General features: G+C 47.7%; 1 long non-coding RNA gene across 1 annotated transcript in view; it reads right to left on the minus strand.

Annotated features, from left to right (window-relative positions):
- The window catches only part of LOC138267480 (uncharacterized), a 169877-nt gene extending 145724 nt beyond the window's left edge, over positions 1 to 24153 (minus strand). Inside the window, exon 1 of the long non-coding RNA XR_011199808.1 lies at positions 24014 to 24153. This is a non-coding gene — a long non-coding RNA (uncharacterized lncRNA). The remainder of the gene's footprint in view (positions 1 to 24013) is intronic.
- Between the last annotated feature and the right edge of the window lie 527 nt (positions 24154 to 24680).

Here is a 24680-nt window from a genome sequence, read left to right on the forward strand (position 1 = left end):
GGACCACTGGCACTTGTGGAAGAAGGCTGGGAGAGACCTCTCCATGAGCCTAAGCAAGATGTAGTGGACTATGTACTAGGCCTCCGCTCCAGGATTGCAGAGTACATGGAAAAGGCAAGCAAAAGCCTTGAGGCCAGCCAACAACTCCAGAAGTTGTGGTCTGACCAAAAGGCTGCAATGGTGGAGTTTCAGCCAGGGCAGAAAGTCTGGGTTCTGGAGCCTGTGGCTCCCAGGGCACTCCAGGACAAATGGAGTGGCCCCTACCCAGTGCTAGAAAAGAAGTGTCAGGTCACTTACTTAGTGGACCTGGGCACTAGCAGGACGCCAAAGAGGATGATCCATGTTAACCACCTCAAACTCTACAATGACAGGGCAGACTTATCCATGCTGCTGGTTAATGATTAGGATCAGGAAGCAGAGAGTGAACCTCTCCCTGACCTCCTCTCTACTGACCCTAAAGATGGCTCAGTAGATGGTGTTGTCTACTCAGACACCCTCTCTGGCCAACAGCAAGCTGACTGCAGGCAAGTCCTCCAGCAGTTTGCTGAGGACTTTTCTTTGACCCCTGGTCAGACACACCTGTGTACCCATGATGTGGACACAGGAGACAGTTTACCTGTCAAGAATAAAATATTCAGACAGTCTTACCCCGTCAAGGAAAGCATCAAAGTGGAAGTCCACAAGATGCTGGAATTGGGAGTGATAGAGCACTCTGACAGTCCCTGGGCTAGCCCAGTCGTCTTGGTCCACAAACCTTACACCAAAGATGGAAAGAGAGAGATGAGATTGTGTGGACTTCAGAGGGCTCAACTCGGTCACCAAGACAGATGTTCACCCCATACCAAGGGCAGATGAATTGATTGACAAATTAGGTGAAGCCAAATTCTTAAGTACATTTGAGTTAACAGCAGGGTACTGGCAAATCAAAATGGAGCAAAAGAAAAGACTGCATTCTCCACTCCTGATGGGCATTATCAGTTTACTGTTATGCCCTTTGGCTTAAAGAATGCCCCTGCCACCTTCCAGAAGTTGGTGAATCAAGTCCTTGCTGGCTTGGAGTCCTTTAGTGTAGCATATCTTAATGATATTGCTGTCTTTAGCTCTAACTGCCAGGATCACCGGGTCCACCTGAAGAAGGTTTTGCAGGCCCTGCAAGCAGCAGGCCTCTCTATCAGGGCATCCAAATGTCAGATAGAGCAAGGTACAGTGGTTTACTTGGGACACCTTGTAGGTGGAGGCCAAGTGCAGCCGTTACAACCCAAGATCCAGACTATTCTGGACTGGGAAGCTCCAAAAACCCAGACTCAAGTCAGGGCATTCCTTGGGTTGACTGGCTACTACAAAAGGTTAGGTTAGTGAAGGGGTATGGATCCATAGTGAGTTCCCTCACAGAACTTACCTCCAAGAAAATGCCCAGAAAGGTTAACTGGACCTTGGACTGTCAAAAGACCTATGACACCCTGAAAGAAGCTATGTGCTCAGCACCAGTTTTGAAAGCTGCAGATTACTCTAAGAAATTCATTGTGCAGACTGATGCCTCTGAACATGGGATAGGAGCAGTCCTATCCCAAACCAATAATGATGGCCTTGACCAGCCTGTTGTTTTTATTAGCAGGAGGTTACTCCCCAGGGAGCAGTGTTGGAGTGCCATTTTGAGGGAGGCCTTTGCTGTGGTTTGGTCCTGAAGCAGTTGAGGCCATACCTGTTTGGTACTCACTTCATAGTTCAAACTGACCACAGACCTCTCAGATGGCTTATGCAGATGAAAGGAGAGAACCCTAAACTGTTGAGGTGGTACATACCCTACAGGGAATGGACTTTGTAGTGGACCACAGACCTGGGACTTCCCATGCCAATGCAGATGCCCTTTCCAGGTTCTTTCACTTAGAAAATGAAGACTCTCTTGGGAAAGGTTAGTCTCACCATCTTTCGTTTGGGGGGTTGTGTAGGAAAATGCCACTGTTGGCTTGGTTAACCCCTAACTTTTTGTCTTTTGTTGATGCTAGTTATGATTGAAAGTGTGCTAGGACCCTGCTAACCAGGCCCCAGCACCAGTGTTCTTTCCCTAAACTGTACATTTGTCTCCACAATTGGCACCGCCCTGGCACACAGATACGTCTCTTGTAAATGGTAACCCTGGTACTAAGGACCCTGTGGCCAGGGAAGGTCTCTAAGGGCTGCAGCTTGTATTATGCCACCCTGGGGACTCCTCAATCAGCGGATGCACACTGCCTCACAGCTTGTGTGTGCTGGTGGGGAGAAAGAAACTAAGTCAATGTGGCACTCCCCTCAGAGTGCCATGCCCACAACCCACTGCCTGTGGCATAGGTAAGTCACCCCTCTAGCAGGCCTTACAGCTCTAAGGCAGGGTACACTATACCACAGGTGAGGGCATAGCTGCATGAGCACTATGCCCCTACAGCGTCTAAGCCAATTCTTAGACATTGTAAGTGCAGGATAGCCTTAAAGAGTATATGGTCTGGGAGTTTGTCAAACACAAACTCCACGGTTCCATAATGGCTACACTTAATACTGGGAAGCTTGTTATCAAACTTCTCAGCACAATAAATCCACACTGATGCCAGTGCGGGATGTATTGAGAAATGCACACAGAGAGCATCTTAGAGATGCCCCCTGTATACCAGCCCAACTACTAGTGCTAGGCTGACCAGTTTCTGCCAGCCTGCCACATCCATGTTGGTTTTTGGCCACATGAGGTGAGTGCCTTTGAGCACCCTGCGACCAGGAACAAAGCCTGTACTGGGTGGAGGTGCTTCACACCTCCCCCTGCAGGAACTGTAACACCTGGCGGTGAGCCTCAAAGGGCTCAAGCCTAGTGTTACAACGCCCCATGGCACTCCAGCTATTGGAGATGCCCGCACCCCCGGACACAGCCCCCACTTTTGGCGACAAGTCTGGAGGAGATAATGAGAAAAACAAGGAGGAGTTACCCTCCAGCCAGGATAGCCCCTATGATGTCCTGAGCTGAGGTGACCCCTACCATACAAAATCCTCCATCTTGCTTTGGAGGATTTCCCCCAATAGGATTAGGGATGTGCCCCACCTCCCCACAGGGAGGAGGCACAAGGAGAATGTAGCCAACCTCAAGGACAGTAGCCATTGGCTACTGCCCACCAGCCATAAACACACCCCTATATTGAGTATTTAGGGGTGACCCTGAACCCAGTAAAACAGATTCCTGATGACCTACAAAGAAGAAGGACTGCTGACCTGAAAACCCTGCAGAGAAAAAGGAAAATGTCAACTGCCTTGGCCCCAGCCCTACCAGCCTGTCTCCTGATTCAAAGAACCTGCAACAGCGACACATCCAGCGGGATCAGGGACCTCTGCCGCATCAGAGGAGTGCCCTGCAACCCAAAGGACCAAGAAACTCCTGAGGACAGCGGCTCTGTCCAAACAACCAAGAAGAAACCAACTTTAAAGGGACTCCAGCCTCACTCCGGAAGTGTGAGACCCAAACACTCTGCATCCGATGCCCCCGGCTCATGTCCAGAAGAACCAACACTGCAGAGAGGACCCCCCAGGCTACTCCAATGATGTTGTCACCCTGAGATGACCTCCCTGCACCCCCACAGTGATGCCTGCAGAGAGAATCCAGAGGCTCCCCTTGACCGCGACTGCCCGGTAACAAAGAACCCGACGCCTGGAACAAGCACTGCACCCTCAGCCCCCAGGCCGGAGAGAATCCAACTACCGGTGTAGGAGTGACCAGCAGGCGGCCCTCATCATTGCCCAGTTGGTGACTGGCCAGAGAAGCCCCCGTGCCGTGCTTACATCACCAGAGTGACCCCGTGTCTCTCTATTGATTTCTATCTAAAACCCGACACCTACTTTGCACACTGCACCCGGCCGTCCCTGTGCTGCTAAGGGTGTATTTTGTGTGTCTGTTTGTGACTGCCCCAGTGCTCTACAAAACCCCCCTGGTCTGCTCTCCGAGGAAGCAGGTACTTACCTGCTAGCAGACTGGAACTGGAGCACCCCTGTTCTCCATAGGCGAATATATTATTTGGGCCCTACTTTGACCTCTGCACCTGACCGGCCCTTTGTTGCTGGTGCTGGGTGTTTGGGGTTGACTTAAACCCCCAACGGTGGACTGCCTACTCCCCGCAGACTGAACTTGTAAGTGCTTTACTTACCTGCTAAACTAACTTTTACTTACATCCCCCAGGAGCTGTTGATTTTTGCAGTGTCCACTTTTAAAATAGCTTATTGCCATTTTTGCCAAAACTGTGTACATTACTGTTTTAATTCAAAGTTCTATATTTACCTGTGCCAAGTACCTTACAATTTATGCATTTACTTGAATTCTGAATCTTGTGGTTCTAAAATAAATTTAAAAAATAATATTTTTCTTTATAAAAACCTAATGGCCTGGAGTTAAGTCATTGAGTGTGTTCTCATGTATTGCCTGTGTGTGTACAACAAATGCTTAACACTACCCTCTGATAAGCCTACTGCTCGACCACACTGCCACAAAACAGAGCATTAGTATTATCTAATTTTCCATCACGGATCTAAAAGAAGAAAACATAGACAGGATCCTTGGCTCCGTTCGCGGCTCAATACCCTTCTGGAGCTCACTTCCCCTGTCTCCAATGGGCCGAGTGGCGATAGCCAAAATGCTCATCCTTCCAAGGTTTCTATATTACTTTACAGCTCTTCCGCTGTGCTTACCGCGTTCCTTTTTTAATAAGCTGCAATCAATACTAACGGATTTACTCTGGGGTAAAGATAGACGCAGAGTGGCGCTGTCAATAACGCAACATCAGCAAGAGATGGGCGGATTAGGAATGCCTAACTTCGAAAGATATTATGCAGCCGCCCAATTATCATGGCTGTCTACATGGCTATGCGACACCCCGTCGGCTGAAAGCAGGATGTTACAGACACATATAGCATCACAGAAGCTGTTACTCTCGATACTAACTAGTACCCCCTACACGTCTCCCAGACTAATATTACTAGAGGCAGCCCGATTCTGCTGGCACAGATATGTCCAAACCAAGTCCACATCTTTCCTCTACTCGCCTCTGTTGCCACTACTTCAATTGCCGGGCACCCAAATCCTGTCAATACACCATGATACACGTGAAATGAATATGCTCCAATTGGGTGATTTATATTCTGGCTCCGCGATGCGTACTTTCGCTGAACTGGTGACAGCAGGCACTATGCAGAATGGGGCCTTCCTAACATTTAATGCCATAAAGCTATTGCTCAATAATATCTGCGGCGCAGGAGACTCGGAACCTCCCGAGTCCCCGCTGCTCACCACTATACTAACCATTGGCAGCTCAAAGAGCATTATTACCATACTATATAAAGCATTGCTCGAAGCAATATGTACAACACTGCCACACGCAAAGGCTCGGTGGGACGCTGTCCTTCCTACCCCACTACCACAGAAGACCTGGGTTACTGCCCTCGCAACAATCAAATCAATATCTCGTAATCCTCGTCTGCGGTACACTCAATTTAATTACCTTCACCAATCATATCTATCACCAGCCCGCATTCAAAAAATCTACCCCAATACAACACCAACATGCCCTAGATGCGCTACACCAGCAGCTGACTTCTACCATATGGTTTGGAGTTGCCATTCCATAAACTCGGCCTGGCAACGTGTGACGGAGGTCACAGCAGAGATCTCATCTCACACCCTAGCGCCCACTCCTGACTCCTGCTTACTCGGCATAAGACATCGCACTAAAGCAGACAAACATACGCACAGATTCATTGACCTGGCATTCGTAGTGTATAAACGCTTGATAGCAATACATTGGAAAGCTCCACATGCTCCCTCCCACGCGACATGGCTACGTGATTTACATAGCCGATCTCAAGCTGAAGCCCAGACACTTCACTTGCTACAACACAGAGGCCTTATCCTAGATGGCCCGGAGGTCTGGGACACATTCGTGGTGGCAATAGAGGCCAGAGACGACATGTATCCCCCATGAACGGGTCTCAACTCACGAACATTACAGCCTGCGCTGACACTGTTAATACCTTAGCCGCATGGCACCAACTCTGATTGTCCTTAAATACACTCATTGCCAATATCCTTCTTCCTCCTCAAAAGACATTTCTTAGCTGTGCCCAACTACTCCCCATACGCTCATACAAGCATGTAACATACAATCATAACATGTAAAATACTCCTGCCCCTGAACCTGTCAACACCACAGACACCCTCTACAGCCTTGAAGTGTTTTCTATATTAGTTACGGATATCGTCAGTGATTGGCCAGACCCCTTAAGCTGCAATCGGTCATCACAATAGCTTGCATGCTAAATGTCGCCTCATTCTCCTTTTATCATGCCCTTAACTCCTTCGCATTATTAGGATTAGTTGTAAAAGTCTCCCCCCCCAGCTATCCTTGTCTTCCCCTTCCAATTCCCCCTTCTCCTCCTTCCTTTTTACACCTCTCGGTGTGGCAATGCTGTGTAAAATTATACAAGTGTGCAAATGTATCGCAAAAGAATGTACAGCTGCTGTATTGTTGTGTGAAGTTTGTGTTCAATAAACAGATTTAAAAAAAAAAAAAAGTATTATCTAATTTTGCCACTATCAACCTCTAAGGGGAACCCTTGGACTCTGTTCACACTATCTCTCACTTTGAGATAGTATCTACAGAGCCAACGTCCTACAGTTTGTTACACATTTGTCCTCCCATTCCTTTTCTACATTTTTGATGTTCCAGAGTAATTAGTAATGCATTCCTGCAGTTGTTTTTTCTTCAACCTAATTGCTGATTGATTTGCTGTGTTTTTCAACATCTGACTTTGGGAGCAGTGCTGGGGTCACCCAGGACATGCGGAAATGTTCAATGGAAGGATGTGTGAGAGATAAACTAATTGGGGTATAATTGTATTGTGTGGTTCTTGCTCTGGTAATAATTTCATGTTGGCTTGGCCACTGTCAGCATCTCTTGTCCTGCATTTGCCCTCCTGATGCATGTTGCAAATTGCTATCATGTGTGTGAGCTGGAGTTTGGTTTGGTCACACATAGAAGGTGTTCATTTGTGCTACCTTCCTGTACCTTTGAATCTTCCAGTTAGTTCATCTCGATGGTCACCCCTGCTGTTGCTGTTATATTTGCTTTCTTGACTTACACTTACGGCACATGGGCATGGCACTTGTTAGTACTATTTGTTATCCCTGAGATACACAAGGCTCCAGTACCTGTGCAAATAGTGTTTATGCACTTCCTGGCAGTGCCAGGGGGACCGCGGTGGTCTTTCTTCTATGGAACCGCATGCTTCACACTTCTGTGGTACGACCGCTAACCAGACGGCAGTTGGATCGCCACCATGGCAATCAGGCCCTTAGTCTCTAGATGAGATTTTAAAGTATACACAGTACTGCAAGGATGAGCAGGAGATGAAACAGCATAAAATTAAGGAGAAATTTATGTTGGTCCAGACTAAGGGGGTCATTACAACCCTGGCGGTCGGTGTTAAAGCGGCGGTAAAACCGCCAACAGGCCGGCGGTAAAAAAAATGGAATCACGACCATGGCGGAAACCACCAACATAGACAGCCACTTTAACACACCGACCGCCACGGCGGTACAAACAAACACCGCGGCGGTAGCCGCCAACAGACAGGCGGAAGACAATGTACCGCCCACAATATTACAACAGGCCAATCCGCCACCTTTTCCGGGGCGGATTCACCACGAACAAAAACACAGCGAAAACAGGACTTAGAAGGGAAAACGCTCACCTCTACACACCCCAAGAGGAACCAGGACGCCATGGAGCCAGAACTCCATATTCTACCTAACATTGTCTTCCTGCTCCTCTACCAGGAGCACGAACGACGGCGGTGAAGACCACGGTGAGTACTGCACCTACGACACAGGGGAGGGGGAAGGGAAAAGAGAGTGACACACACATGCAACACGCAATACCCCCACCCCCACTACAACACACACACAAATACATGTTGATACATCACAGTTACACCCCCCAACCCCCCCAGAAGAATGCAAAGACAAAAGAAAATGATTGTAACAATTGTAATCAATTAAAATCCAGTACTCAAAAAAATATATATACACTATTAACAAATATATACACCAAGAATTCAAGTCCATGTACTGCACATGCATAGTCCGTGGACCACTGGGCCCAAAATTCATGGGCAAAGCCCACACAAGATACCCGATCAAAACAGAGAGAGCACTGCAGGGGCATCAGATAGAAATACAACAGGCACCTCAGGGGGAAGGGAAGGGGGGGCACCTCAGCCGGATAAGTGCACGATGCCAGATCCACGAGGGGGCTCCATGCCCACTGCTTTATCCTGGGGAGTGCAAAGCCACAGTCTCACAAGTCTCTCCAGTGGGTGGTTTGCCCACTGCTTTATCCTGGGGAGTGCAAAGCCACAGTCTCACAAGTCTCTCCAGTGGGTGGTTTGCCCACTGCTTTATCCTGGGGAGTGCAATGCCACAGTCTCACAACTCTCTCCAGTGGGTGGTTTGCCCACTGCTTTATCCTGGGGAGTGCAATGCCACAGTCTCTCAAGTCTCTCCAGTGGGTGGTTTGCCCACTGCTTTATCCTGGGGAGTGCAATGCCACAATCTCACAACTCTCTCCAGTGGGTGGTTTGCCCACTGCTTTATCCTGGGGAGTGCAATGCCACAATCTCACAACTCTCTCCAGTGGGTGGTTTGCTCACTGCTTTATCCATCCTGGGGAGTGCAAAGCCACAGTCTCACAAGTCTCTCCAGTGGGTGGTTTGCCCACTGCTTTCTCCTGGGGAGTGCAATGCCACAGTCTCTCAAGTATCTCCAGTGGGTGGTTTGCCCACTGCTTTATCCTGGGGAGTGCAAAGCCACAGTCTCTCAAGTGGATAACAGTCTCCACTGGTTCTGGAGGGGGCTTTGTGCCCAGATTGCTTCATACTGCCAAGGACTGAGGTAGTGGATGCCTTTCTCCACTGGTTCTGGAGGGGGCTTTGTGCCCAGAGTGCTTCATCCTGCCAAGGACAGAGGTAGTGGATGTGAATCTCCACTGCTTCTGGAGGGGGGGGCTTGGTGCCCAGAGTGCTTCATCCTGCCAAGGACTGAGGTAGTGGATGTGAATCTCCACTGGTTCTGGAGGGGGCTTGGTGCCCAGAGTGCTTCATCCTGCCAAGGACAGAGGTAGTGGAGGCCTTTCTCCACTGGTTCTGGAGGGGACTTGGTGCCCAGAGTGCTTCATTCGGCTCGTGGCGGCCTCAGTAGCGGCGGTGCTTGCGGCGCTCATTAGCCTGCGGTGCTGGTGGGTGGCTCAGTGAATGTGCTGGTGGTGGCGGTTTCCTGGGAAGCAGTGCTGGTGGTGGCAGTGTCCTTGGCAGCGGTGCTGGTGGCGGCGGTGTCCTGGGAAGCGGTGCTGGTGGCGGCGGTGTCCTGGGAAGCGGTGCTGGTGGCGGCGGTGTCCTTGGCAGCGGTGCTAGTGGCGGTCTTGTCCGACGTGCTGGTTGGCGGTGACTTCCCTTTCTTTCTGTGCCCCTTCCCCACCTTGGATGGTGGTGCAGCTGTCTTCCCACTCCCAACTTTAGTCCTGGGAGAGCCCTTGGTGGCAGGTGTTTTGCCCTTCTCCCTCTGGGCAGTGGCCAACTTCTTATGCTTCTGAGGTGGGGGACTGTCCGTGGTCTGGCTCCTTGGCACACTGGCTGCCCTGCTGCTTGGCGCACTCCAGAAGCCGGGTACTGCTGGCACCACTGTTCCCGCTGATGTGGTGGCTGAGGTGCTGGGTTGGGACCTGGAAATGCATGCCCTAGGGGACTGAAGGGGTGGGGGAGGTGAGGGGAAGAGGTCAAGGTTGGACAGAAAAAGATTTTTAGACACACTGGGACGGGTAGATGGAGGGGGTTTGGGAGTGGAGGAAGAGGTAGTGGTTGTAGGAGGTGTACGTTTGCTGACTTTGGGTGAAGGTGCATGGGCTGGAGGCTGTTGTTAGGTGGATGGCTGTTGGGTGGGTGTATGACTGCGTTTGTGTACCTTGGGAGGTGGGCTCACAGACACACTGGGCGAGGACACATGGGATGTGTGAATGGTAGTGGAGGTGGTGAGTGCACGTGAGCGGTGTGTGGTGATGGGTGTGCTGGTGATGGACGTAGTGGCTGAAGATGTAGTGCATGCAGGTGTGAGTGGAGACGTGACAGGGAGGGAGGAGGGAGACGAGGAGGGGGACACAGTGGAGGCAGTGGATGTTGGTATGTCTGCATGGCTATGATGCTTGTGTGAGTGCCTGTGGGATGTGTGGTGCTTATGTTTGCCAGAGCTTCCCTTGTGTGTTGAGGTGTGTGCATGCTGGTCTGATGGTGTGCTTGGGATAGGCTGAGGTACAGGGGTTTGGGTCTGGGTGGAAGAAGTTGGAGGGGGGAGGCTGGACACAGGGACAATGGCTCGCTGTTGGGCTGCCTGGCCAGAATGAATGCCCTCCAGGTATGCATTCGTCTGTTGCAACTGCCTCGCTACACCCTGGATGGCATTCTGAATGGTAGACTGCCCAACAGTGAGGGATCTTAGGAGTTCAATGGCCTCCTCACTGAGGGCAGCAGGGCTGACAGGGGCAGGGGCTGAGGTGCCTGAGGTGAAGGAGATGCTCATCCTCCCGGGTGAGTGGCCACAGGGCACACGCTGAGGGGCTGCTGGGAGGGCGGTGCTGCTAGGGGGGGTGGCGGCTGTACCTGTAGATGCAGAGGGCACAGAGGGGCCTGCCACCGCAAGGGAGATCCCATCAGAGGAGGAGTCCGTGTCGCTGGTCTAAGCTCCTGTCCCCACTGTGGAGCTCCCCTCACCCTCCGTCCCACTGGTGCTTTCAGACTCCGTTGTCTCACCCTCCGGGGTCATGTGGGATGCAGCTCCCTCCTGCTCCGGTGCCACTGCTTCTCCGCCTGATGATGCTATTGCACACAAGAACAGGGAGACCACAAAAAGGGGGGGAAAGACAGAAGAAAGACATGTTCAGTGCATGCAATACCGCTACAGTTGGCGGACACTACAGACACAGAAGCCCTCTGCATTACGCCGTGCAGTTAGAGTTCCCTAATTAATCACAGGGACATGGGGTACAACGCCTATGCCCAATTGCTGCACACATGGAAGTCACACAAGCCTGACTAGGTGTATTTGGCTCGGAACACTGGTGGGGTGGGGTGCCACATGGCCTGCCTTACGAAGGGACCTTGCCTACTAAACTCGCCCTGGCCTAGGGGAACCTACAGCCTACCTCCCCCACCCAGACACCTCCAATGCGCGCTGATTCAGCTGAATGAGAGTGTACTCACCCCCTTGTGGCTGCTGTGATGCTCTCAAGCGCCCATCCAACTCCGGATACGCCACCGCCAGGATCCGGAACATCAGGGGGGTCATGGTGCGACGGGCACCCCTCCCACATTGGGAGGCCATCCCCAGCTGGGCCTCCACCGTCTTCTTGCTCCAACGGCGAATGTCCTCCCATCTTTTCCGGCAGTGGGTGCTCCGTCTGTGGTGGACCCACAGGGTCCGGACTTCCTTGGTGATGGCATGGCAAATATCCTTCTTCTGGTGGGCGCTGACCCACAGGAATAGTACAGGGGAAAAGGAGAAGATATAACCGTCCGGACCGTCACAGTCATTGGCCCACATTCCTACCCTTGCCATGACACACATGCACACACCGTTGTTTCATGCATGCCTCTTTCTCCCCCCCTATCTTCCGTCCACACCACTCCACACAGGCATTGCCCATATAGCATGCTCACAGTGTACTTACCTGTTTGTCTGGAGGACCGTAGAGTAGTGTGTACTGGGGGAGGACCCCATCCACTAGTTTCTCCAACTCCTCCGTGGTGAAGGCAGGGGCCCATTCCCCAGACACATGAACCATTGTCTCTTCCAGACTGAGGTCACAGCACCACTTGCACTGTAGGTCCTCTCCTGTCGAAGATCAGGTATGAAGTGAGTGAACAGATAGAAAATGGCAGTGACGTCCGCAAGCGGTGTGTACCGTCACCACCAATGTAAATCGTCATTGGCTCCTGGGACCCATAGGGTCCAATGTTAACCAATGCAGCATTGCGCTGCGGTCTTCGACCGCCTACCAGGACGGTGTACAACGCCAGCGCAGTTACCTCATATCCCCTTGTCCCACATTACAGGTCAGACAGCCGCCATTTCAGGGGGCCACATGGCATTATTTTTAAATGTGTCACACATATCTAGGCCTTGCAGACACACTAAGACAGGCACATAGTAGATTTAAAAATGTGTGCAATAAAGTTGTGTTTTCGTACCTCAGTGTTGGTTCACCCTCTGCTTGCTGTTCTCCTCCATAGAGCACATCCGCTGGGGCAGGTGAGGAGATGGCGGCATCCTCCGGTTTACAGACCGCTGGTGGACCCGTCGACAATGGAAGAGCGACATGTAATTGTCACCTACAGACTGGACCGTGCCACAATCCATGAACTGTTTGCCCAGTTGGAGCCGGACCTGATGTCAGCCATCCGCATCCCACAGGTATCCCCCCTCTAGTGCAGGTCCTGTCAGTACTCCATTTCCCGGCAAGTGGGTCTTTTCAGACGACAGTGGCCATAGCATCAGGGATGTCACAGCCTATGTTCTCCAACGTGTTGTCCAGAGTGTTGTCTGCCCTGCTGAAACACATGAGCCGCTGGGTCTCCTGAAACTTGGCCAGTACCATTGCCATTGTCTCCTGGGAATGGTGGTAGGCTCCCATGATGTTGGAGAGGGCCTTATGGAGAGTGGGTTCCCTGGGTCTGTCCTCCCCCTGTCGCACAGCAGCCCTCCCAGTTCCCCTGTGTTCCTGGGCCTCTGTCCCCTGAACCGTGTGCCAACTGCCACTGCCCCCAGGTCCCTGATTTTCTTGGGGTGGTGGGTTTGCCTGGGTTCCCTGTAGTGGTGGACACACTGCTGCTTGACGTATCCTGGGGACAGAGATATGGGCCCGCTGGGTGGGTGCTGTGCTGGTGTTTCCAGGGGGGAAGCTGCGGTGGGTGCTTGTGCCAGTGTGAGGGGAACCAACTGTCCCGAGGTCCCAGATGGGCTGGGCTGGTCATCTAGATCCAGTTGGACAGAGCTGCTGTCATCACTGTGGGCCTCTTCTGTAAGGGGAGTGGACACATCTGGAACCTCCTGTCCGGTGACATTGGGTAGGGGTCCTGCAGGGGTGTAAAGGCATGATTATTGCATCTGTGTGTGCCATGGTGTGCAATGGGTGGGTGATCCTGTACCCCAGTGCTTGCATTCTTGTCTAGGACCTTGTGTGCTAATTGTTTAGGGGTCTGTGTGGGTATGTGTAGTGGCCATGCATTGGTGATGGGTGTCCATGCTTTGTTGTTGCATGCAGGGCTTGGTGTTTGGATGTGTGGTTTGTGATAGTGGGACATATGTGAGGAGTTGGAGTGATGGGGTGAGGACGAGGGTGGGGGTATGTGATAGAATGCAGGTAGGGTGGGGGATAGGGTAGTTAAGATTTGACTTACCAGAGTCCATTCCTCCAGCTACTTCTGCGAGGCCCTCAGGATGCAGTATAGCCAAGACCTGCTCCTCCCATGTTGTTAGTTGTGGGGGAGGAGGTGGGGGTCCGCTGCCAGTCCTCTAAACCACAATGTGGTGTCTTGAGACCACAGAACACACCTTCCCCCGTAGATCGTTCCACCTCTTCCTGATGTCATCCCGTGTTCTTGGGTGCTGTCCCACTGCGTTGACCCTGTCCACGATTCTGCACCATAGCTCCATCTTCCTAGCTATGGTGGTGTGCTGCACCTGTGATCCGAATAGCTGTGGCTCTACCCGGATGATTTCCTCAACCATGACCCTGAGCTCCTCCTCAGAAAACCTGGGGTGTCTTTGCGATGCCATGGAGTGGTGTGGGTGATGTGTGAGGTGGTGTGTGTTGTGATGTGTGGGTTGATGTTTAGGGGTGTGTAGTTTTTTGTGCATGGATGTTTATGCGTGATGGTGTTGTGTGCCTCTGTATGGTAGTGTTGTCTTTGCTGTGCTGTCTCTCTGGCCTTCGTCTAAATGTCTGGTCGTAAGGGTTTGTGGGTGATGTGGGTATGTGTTTTATATTGTATTGGGAGTGTGGGAGTGGTGTGTTATGTGTATCAGGTGTGTGTATTTGGAATTGTCCAATGTGGTTGTGTTTTGTAAATGTGTGTGTATTTTGAGTGCGGCTGTGTGTACTGTCAATGGAATACAGCGGTTGAAAGACCGCTGCGTGGATTCGTGGGTCGTGATAATGTGGTCATATTCCTGTTGACGTGATGGTGGAGGTTTTGTTATCGCCAGTTTATCACTGACCTTTGGTGTGGCGGACTTGTGTGGGTGTCTGGATTTTGGCGGATTCCGAGCTGTGGGTCGTAATAGCTGTGGCGGAATTCCGCGGCCGCGGCAGTGTCTCGGCGGTCTTCTGCATGGCAGTAAGCAGAATTTACTGCCAATGTAATGAGGGCCTAAATTTGCTCATTTGTCGGAAATGGTGGCGCAGTTCAAAATGCGAATGGAATGCAAACAGGAGGTTTTCAAGCAGGAATGCACGGTGTTCAAGGAGGGATAAAGGTGTTACAAGGCAGAGGAAGAGGTGCTTCGATTGATCCAAGTACAGGTGTTCATGTTACGACGCTGAAGAAAATGACTCCTTGTTATCTTTGTAACAGGGTCGGTCAATGGAAGCTCAAGTGTAGGCTCAATCCAGATAGATGTATCAATAATCAGCCACAGGGTGGAAATCAAATACAAATGCAGAATATCCCAGTCCAACAGAACAAGTCCTGATGGAAAATCCAACTCAAATGTTAGCTGAGCCACAAGCGCCTGCAGTTCAATCAAATGTAAATAATCCAAGAATAAATCAAAATCAGTTACCCAAATTGAATTGGGATCTAATGCAGATGCAAAATCAGAATGAATGAATTTCAGCAGTTTCTTATGTTTGATAATTCTGAAATGTTAGACTCAGGCATGTCACAATGACGGTGCCTGAGAGAGGAGACAAATTGCATGCTCTGAGCAGCCTTCTAGGTAGACCAGAGGGGACCATTTGTAGCAGGTGAGGTGAATGGCCACCAAGTGTCTTTTCTTAGTGACACAGGAGCTACCCGTACCACTGTGAGAACAGCAGAAGTACCATACCTACCCCTCTTGGAAAAACAGATCCAGGTTGTAGGAGTGACAAATAGACAAATTACAAACCAGATTTCAAAAGAGGTTCCTGTAAAAATATGTTCATTTGAAGAAAATTATCAATTTGTGGTATGCTATTCAACCTTAACTGTTGAATAGCTTAGCTGTTAACCTTTTAGGGAGAGCTTTATTGTGCAAGCTAAATTGTACCATGTATTGCACACCACAGGGAGTTGAATTTCAAACACATGATGAGGATGTAGATTTTAACATTGCTCAGCAAGAAATGATAGGGATCTATCCAATGCACGCAATAAGATAGTTACCTGCAGATTCACAAGAGACCGTTAATCCAGAAGTGTGGATTTCACAGGAAAGGATTTTGGATTAATTAAAGGAACAGAACCAGTCAAAATAAACGTAAAACCAAAAGCAGTTTTTCCCAACTTTTGACAACTTACTCGTAGCATCAGAGACAAAAGAATCTTGCAAAATTGATACCATTGCATTATTGAATCATTTGGCAGAGAATGGACATGAACCCCTCATTATGACCCTGGCGGTCCGAAGCCCACCAGGGCCACGGTAGCGGTCTCACCACCGAAGACCACCACATTGTGAGTCTGGCAGTTTGGCAGAGGCCAAACCACAACATCCCCGCCTGTACCGCCAGGGCGGTTGGAAAGCCGAACTGGAGATTAGCATCTCTGACCCAGCGATCCGCTGAAGACAGTCGGAGGTATAATGAGTCGGCTTTCCGCAGCGATAGCACCGCCACAAAAACACTGGCGGAAAGGCTACCGGTGATAGGAAATGTCTTCCCTGTCACCAGCAAACGACTCACCGAACCCCCCGGCAATCCCAAAACCCCCTACCCCTCCTTCCATACTAGAACCCCCCACCCCCCTTCCAGAACAGCACCCCCCTTCCCACCTCCCTTCCCGAACAGCACCCCACTCCCCACATACATGCACACACACACCCACCCACACGCACCCTTCATACACTCATTCACCAATACACATACATACACGCATTCACACAAAGATTCCAACACGTGCTCACTTCAACAATCATACATGCATTCAAACCCCATACACACACACACGCATTCAAACACCCATACAAATACACATACACACACGCAGTCCAACATGTATTCAAACACCCATACACACACGCATAAACATACACATTCAAACATGCATTCAAACACCCATATACACACGCATACACACATGCAGTCAAACATGCATTAAAACACCCATACACACATGCATACACACTTACATTCACACATACATACAATACCCACTCACACACGCACACACCACCCAACACCCTCCCACACCCTCCCCTGTCGGATGATCGACTTCCCTTGTCCAGTGAGGAGGTCATCCTCCAGGGAACGGAAGCAGGCGTTTCCACCGCTGGCAGCGCCCTACCATCAGGACACCACCAGGCCATATTACAGGTCATATTACGGCTGGCGAAGTCCTTTTGGCTGGGCGGGTAAGGTGGTGGAACCGCCTCTGCGACTCCGACCGCCAGCACGACTTCTGGAAGATTTTCGCTCAAATCCTTCAATACTCGTAATATAGTGGTCAGAAGACCGCCAACATTGATGGTCTGGCGCCTGTGGCTTCGGCGGTCTTGAGAAAAGGCCGCTGAGGTCATAATGAGGGCCAAAGTGTCTCCAAATAAACTGCAGTATTGTCAAAAAGAGGTACAATACTTTGCACACATCATTGAAAAAAGAACAAGGAGAGTGTTGAGCAAGATTTGAAGCCATTCTGAGAATGAGTCCTCCTAAAACGCAGAGAATCTGAATGTTTTGGGGAATGGTTGGCTACTGTAGATGGTGGATATCTAACTTTTACTTGGTAGCAAAACCTTTACTAAGGTTAACACACAAAGATGTGCCAGATCCAATCCCATGGGAAAATGAATGCATGAAAGCTTTTCTAGAGCTGACAGAACATCTCTCCTGTGCCCCGGCGCTGGGAATGCCAGATTATTCAAAATATTTCATACTGTTTGGTAGTGATAATATGGATTCACTCTCTCAGTGCTAACACAATTGAATAGGGATGCCAAAAAGTTGGTTGTTTATTTTTCAGTGACCCTTGATCTCATAGCCGCTGCTTTGCTTAGCTGTTTCCAACCAAAAACAACAGAAGATGGACAGAATGCAGAACAAATCAAACATTCACCCCCAGTCATAGATATGGGTTTAATCCATCAGTTCTTTTTGCTTCCCATGCCAATCCAGATTGGACCAAGCCATATGCAAATCAGTCTTGACCCTGTTCCCCATGGGAACAGTCCAGCCCGAACTGCCAGGCCAGGTCTTCACTGGACCAGAAACAAGCATCCTGAGACCGGTTTCAGGGTATCACAATTCATCAGCCAGGCTAGCTTGAATCTGGTGGGGGGGATGGTGAGGGGGTTCAGGAGGGCCTACAGGGAGATTGGGGGGGGAGGGATGGGGGTTCAAATTTCAGGGTTCAGGGGTGTGGGGGTGAGCCTAGGGGCTTGGGGGGTTGGTGGGGGTTGTGGCAGTGGAGGGGGGCCTAGCATGTCACATACCGGTGACAAGAATAAGAATTCCTGTCACCAGTATTCTTTCCACCAGGGATTACTTGGCGGGGTATCCTGCCAGGAAATCCCTGGTGGAAATGGGATCATTATTCCACCATCAGCCTATGGTCGACCGCCGGGTCGGCGGTGGCTACCTTCGGCCCAGTGGCCGACTCAGCTCGGTGGTGGGTGATGAACTGGCTGCTTTGCAGGCAGTTCACTACTTGCATCATTATATGGTGGTCGAGTACCTCCATGCCGTTGGTGGTCATACCGCCTCTGCCCGTGCGGTGGTGCTCGAACGCCAAGATCATAATGAGTGCCTATATGTTATTATAAGATGGTGGGGGTCTTTGTATTAATGACTCTTGTTTTTACCATTCTGTTTCTTGCACCATTCATTATCCTTATCACTGCAGCCAATGCAACTTACTGTAGATTGCAGTCTTGTTAATAAAACCCATTGAAAACTTTACTGCATCTCCTTCATTGCCAGTGTTTGATTGAGACATGTTGTTCATGTGAGAAAGGGGTAGTCTCCGTTTAACCCCGACCTCCCTGAGATATCGCAATGTTGAGTCCATGCGTAAAGGCTGCCACAAATCACCTTTTACTGTTTGGGTTTTGGTGAGGTACTGCTTGTGAGCCGGGAGGGTTGGGGCGACAGTTGGATTGGCCTAGTCGCCTATAAACATAAATACTGTCATCTTTAAACCAGCAGTCTTGCCTAGACCAAGAGTCAAACTACAACATGGCACTACTAACAATGGTGTTTAGGCACTAATTTATGGATACCCTGACTATCACTGTCTCACGCACAACAGGTACCCTAAGTACCATTATACAGAGATGTCTGTGGTCTTGGGGAAAATCCTCCTCAGCTGGACAGGGAGCACCTAACTAGGCTGTAGGTTGTTCGAGCTCGAACTATTAAAAGGACTTCTTCTCCCCACTTGGTGTTCCACCTCTTTACCCATTTCAATATGGTTAACGCCATAGACATTACTGAGAATGCTAGACAAACATTAACATTACACCAAGTACCGCGTGGCTGAACAGGCGAGGGCGGGGATGTCACATTCAAAGTAGAAGCTAGAGAAGCTTACCAAATAGAAACATTTTACTCTTGGGTCACCTTTCCTGAGGAAGACCAAAGATCATTCACATTCCACACATACAGAATTGCAAACGCACCTCAACGGTACCAAGTACATAAGTATCTTGAAATACCGATTACTTATCAATGGTTTAATGGCGTCCTACCACACGTAATACAACCCGTGAGATTAGGTCCCTTTGGTAATGAAGGACCAATGTGGCTTATGTTTGCCACATATACAACTCTCCCTAGTGTACAAAACATGCAGGCAGCAGATCTGCACAATCTATACTTTGAGCTAATAATGCTATATAGATGACTTGTTCAGTTCGTATTCAAACTTTGAACATTACACCAGCGCGGCTAGCACCACCAGCACCTGCTGGTTACCAATTGGCTACTACTGAGATAAATTCACAAACAGTACATTTCATCATGGGTAAAGTACCAATGGAATGAGAGAAAATCCTGTTCTTGATAGCCCAGAAAACAAATCAGCTGGAAGCTGTGTTTCCCCCACACAGGAACACAGGAAAAACATCGAATTCTTACAATGTGTTTTCCTTTTGGGATGCCTGAAGGACAAAGTACCACCCCTAAGGAAGGTACTAAAAAAGCACCGAAGGGTTTCAAAAAGGTCTGGGATAGACAAAAGCAAATTAAAGACAGACAAAGTCAGAGAGCATATTTTCCACACCCGGAAAATCTCAGACATAGAGAAAATAAAAAGGCTCCTGACAGATATACTGATTCACTTCCCTCTCGTTCCTTTCAAGACGCACCAGATAGACGTAGCGAGAGAGTGGGCTGGTCAGAGCAATGCCTTGACTACGTGAAACAGAAGAAAGACTCACCACAGTCTTCAGCCAAAAAAGAAGATAAGTCTCGACAACTAAAGCCACAATTTAAAAAGAAAAAGGTGGCAGCACTGCCAATTAAAATGCCAGTACACTTGAAAACACTCCTGAAGAACAAGACGTGTACAGTGACACTGCTAGACAGCGAGGCAAAGGACATGGTATGTCGCCAGAGTATGAAAGATTATCTGGATGCGACAGCAACTAGCAATTTTATTGCAGCTGAGACTGTGGACGGGTGCGTTCTCCCGCCCGACAGGGTTTATGATTTAAATATCCAAATTGAGGGAGATACAGAGTGCACCATTAGTGTGATATTCTGGGATGAACTTAGTTGTGATATCCAGCTGGCCGAGAAGAACTGTCCACCCCAGCACGTCTGCAAGCTCCCAAATGGGGAAAATGTAATTTTGCCCTCTTTCTCTGATCTTGTTCCAGAAGCGGTAAAAAAAAGCCTATGCTGTCAACTGGGCTTTAGCGTAAGCACCTGCACTATACTCCAATCATGTAGTTTGGGACAAGGATTCTCCTTGTCATTTAATACCTATTAGGTCTAACCCCAACCTCAGCCACAAAATCCTGTTAAAAATGAAGGAAAAGCTCCAGTGAGGGAGATCCTCACTCAGCTTGAGTACCAGGGAGTAATAGAGCCCTATGCCTCTGCAATAAATAACCCTTTATTCCCAGTAACAAAACCCCACCATTCATACAGAACAGTCTTAGATTACAAACACCTGAATGGTCATAAACACACATAAGCAATACAAAATCCACACAGTACATGACTTATAAATAACACAGTGCGCCAAAAATGTAAAACAACCTTGGATATCTCCAACATTTTGTTTCTGCCCAAATTTAGCACACACAAGTCAAGACCTAAGTGCATTCTCATTTGGCTCACAAAAACACCTCTGCCGTTTGCCCCAAGGCTATAAGAACAGCCCTGGGCTGTTCTCAGCCCGTGTCACATCAATATTGCATGATATTAATAATGAGACCCTATCCTATGGGGATGATATCAATCTCACAGATGACAACCTCAACATACATCTTGCCAGTGTCAATCGTATCGTTCTAGGATTCCCAGCCCTTGGCTATAAATTGAATTTAATTTTAGTAAAAATAAAATAGCCTTCCTCATCGTATTGTTCCTGGGATACAAGCTATCAAATGAGGGCAGGAGCACTCTAACAGAAACTCTTCTGATGGTGTGATCTATGCAAACAGACCAAACAATATGTCCTGTGTTGTGACATCTGCCACCAGATAAAGGGCTCTAGCATCAAACACCTTCTGCAGACATCCCTCCTAGTGTCCAACAGGCTACTACAATATGTGTACCTGGACCACTGTGGCCCCCTACAACCTGATGGTGCATATAAATACATCTTAGTACCTGTAGATTCCTGTTCTAGATGTCTGTGGGTATAGCCTCAGCAGTCGGCTGACGCTCGAACTGTTATAAAAGACTTGCTGATCTTTATTGTTACAAATGCGGTTACAGCATTCCATTCGGACCAGGGTCCTGCCTTTGACTCAAAGGCACTCAGGGACACCATGGGGATGATGTGTGTTGAACTCCATTACTCCTCACCCTACCAACCCGAGGGAAATTAATTTGTGGCGAGGAGGAATCAAGATCTAAAGCAGTTCTTAACAGCTACAGTACTAGGGTCTACCCGTGCTGGCTTCATCACCTATATGGGGTCCAGAGAGCACTGAATAATCTGCCAAGAAGGTCCTTGGGGGGACGCACTGCTTATGAGGTTCTCTTTGGGAAACCTATGTATGTCCCAGATGTAGACGACCCTGGCTTGCATTTTTTCTCTGGTTTGGTTTTGTGAATGTTTTCTTCCTACTTATAAATGGTCATTACTTTCCTGAACGCTCCTCTGCTGAGCCTGTGGATGAAACCTTAACTCCATATCTTTCGTCACATAAGGTCCAAAGAGATTTGTCCCTTGTGAACATTTCAGACTACCTGTTCCTGATGGGATAGTGTGGGATAAAGTTCAATTTGATATGTGTGGTCCTGCAGAGGTCATTCAAATGCCATATGTCTTTAAAATTTCAATGACTGATGTAATTACACCTGGTGTTGTAGCTGATGTTTGGGATGTTCAGACAGTTGATTCCATATTGACTGAAATAAAGGACTATGCTCTATTTGAAAGTGATGATGTGTATACCAACACAAAGAATTATGGGGAAACGTTCTACTATAACTGGGGACATTACTACCTGCACCATGTAACTAGACACAGATCAGTATTCAATTAGACACAGTGGGAAAACTGTTCATCTCCGTCTGTGGGGAGCCCAAAACATATTCAGATAAATTCACATATTTTACTGGGCATGACATTAAGAATTCAGAGTCCTATTATTTCAAGTTACCGCCTTCTAAAATTAGGTACATTTTGCTAACTAACACAAAGTCAATTTATTCAGATTCCTTTGTTTCCCGTCTTGCAGTTGAAGGATACGAATACTGGAAGAACACTATTGATGTAAAAGGTGTATGGGGACCACAAGATTGGCAAATGCAGGGTACAGAAGCTTTATTTAGAGCGTACCTTATTCCTATACAAATTATCTTTCTAAATGACACCATTCAACAGACATCCTGTCTGGGGTTAGCAAAAATGAAGGAAATAAAAGCACCTAGCATCCCGACACCGGCAATGCTAATTAATTGGCAATCCTTCCTGAATGTCACTGAGGAAGAACTAGATGCAAAGGTTTAGGCTGGTACCTTTAATTCTTCACTTTTCAGTCCCAGCGGTTAGTTATTATGGCCAATAGACACAAATGAGTCTCAGGCACGTTTTGTGAAATAACACCAAACAATAACTATGGCAACACTGACCAAAAAACTAATGCACATTCCTCTGATTTTTTATATATATATATATATATATATATATATATATATATATATATAGTAAACAAAACTGGTTCTCAAACATATAGAGTACACTGTTGCCAAAGTGTACGTACTGGAATCTCTGAAGAAAACCAGTAGAAACCTAGAATCAAAAGATAGCAGAGCACACCATATGGAATTCCAAGCACAATTAACTCATATAATAAGAGATAATAGAGACTAAATGAGAAAGGATGATAAATCCCTTAATTTGAAAAAGGTTTAACAAAAATTTATGAAAGTGTTCAATCTTTTATCTAAACATAAATAACTGCCAATATAGCTAGAATTGTAATAAGTACATATACAGAATAAATATACAAAACAAACGTATAACAAAATGATACATATATACAAAAAATAATATATGCAATATGACATTAACACATAAAACATGATATATCATAATGTTCACAAATCCTCTAAATTTGAAAATGAGAAGGGCCTAATGATGTAAACTTCGGCCCCTATGCTAGGGCTTCAGCCGACATGTGTTTCATCCATACACGGACATTTTCAAGGCTGATAAATCACAACACAAAGAATCATATTAATTAAATCAATTTACACAAAATATACCAAACCTCTAAACCCTATACAATTTTAAAATTATCAATATGACCATGTTAACATTAGCAAAAACCCACAGCAGATCATAGACATAATTGAAGAAAGAACACCCAGTGTTCCCTACTGCATCATACCTGCATGATGCATATTAAGATCAATTAGGACCTGAAAAATCTTAAAATAACCTGTGCAATCATGGTGTAAAGAGAGAGTGAACTTTAGGAAACACAAAATGCACAAAATATAAGCTATCCATATTTCCAGATACAGAGAGCAAAACTTGCACAATATAGTAGTAGAACCAACCCAGAAAGATACAAAGGTGATAGTGACACAAATCATATGCAAATTATATATCTTATTCACAAACGTTACCCTTATTTCCCAACTTGAAAACTACAAAGAAACAGAGACATTCTTCAGTCAAAATGGTAACAAATATTACCCAAACATGTATTCAATGAGCACTCTATGTACCAATCATATAAAGATGCCCAATAATTATATAATGGAAGTATCCAAAATGGGCCAAAAGGGGCTGAACGATCCTTTTAATCCAATCGTCCAAAATGCAATACGAAAGCTGACATATGATAGAGTCAGCGTCAATCTCCTTGGTAGACACAGCGACCACAGAACCCCTTCTCCTTCTAGGAACACATTTACTCAAAAGAATCAGTATTGCCAAAGGTAACTTCTAATTCAAACTAGCAATAACTTTATATATTCCTTAATTAAAATAACAAATCAGGTAACATAAAAAAACGAACAGTATATGTTCACTAGATTAGAACTGTCTGTTACACAATATCCACCCATTATATATTTGATACCTGTGTTCCGTTGCCTGCCTTCTGGTTTCAAATTCACACATGTTCGTACCCCTCCCTGTAAGACTCCGAATGACATACGGCAGACTCATTCAAATAGAGCAGTGCTCTGTGAGCACATGATTAACTCATCCAATAACGTAGTCTGATGTAAGTTGCACCGAAAGGCGGCCATGTATAAGTTGGAAAGAGAAGGTAGACAATCCTCACCTCAACCATCGAAAATACACCACTCGTCTTTAACAGAAAAAGATGTGGCAGCCATCTTAACAGTGCCCGATGACACATTCTCATCAATAGCGACAACCCCATATCACACAACACTTCACCTGCATCACATTGCAAACAATGACATCTCCGTTATGAAAGTTTAAATCACTCAAGAAACAAATGCCTTTATTAAAATGTCCAATGCTAGGTTCCACCAAAACCAAGCAGTAAATGTACATTGGTTTGAAACTACTTATTTGACAAAGTCCACTCATTATATAATCGGTACCTGTATTTCACAGTCTGAGTTTAGAATCCAGATTTGCGAATATTCGTATCCCTATGCAGTTCCAGACGACATACGTCAGACTCATTTCAATGAAGCAGTGCTCTATTAGCACACAATTAGCACCGTCCAATAGAGCATCTCGATGTTGCAGGTTGCGAAGACAAGGAGGCC

This window comes from Pleurodeles waltl, chromosome 12 (assembly GCF_031143425.1).
Source record: "Pleurodeles waltl isolate 20211129_DDA chromosome 12, aPleWal1.hap1.20221129, whole genome shotgun sequence".
In the NCBI taxonomy this organism is placed as follows: Eukaryota; Metazoa; Chordata; class Amphibia; order Caudata; family Salamandridae; genus Pleurodeles; species Pleurodeles waltl.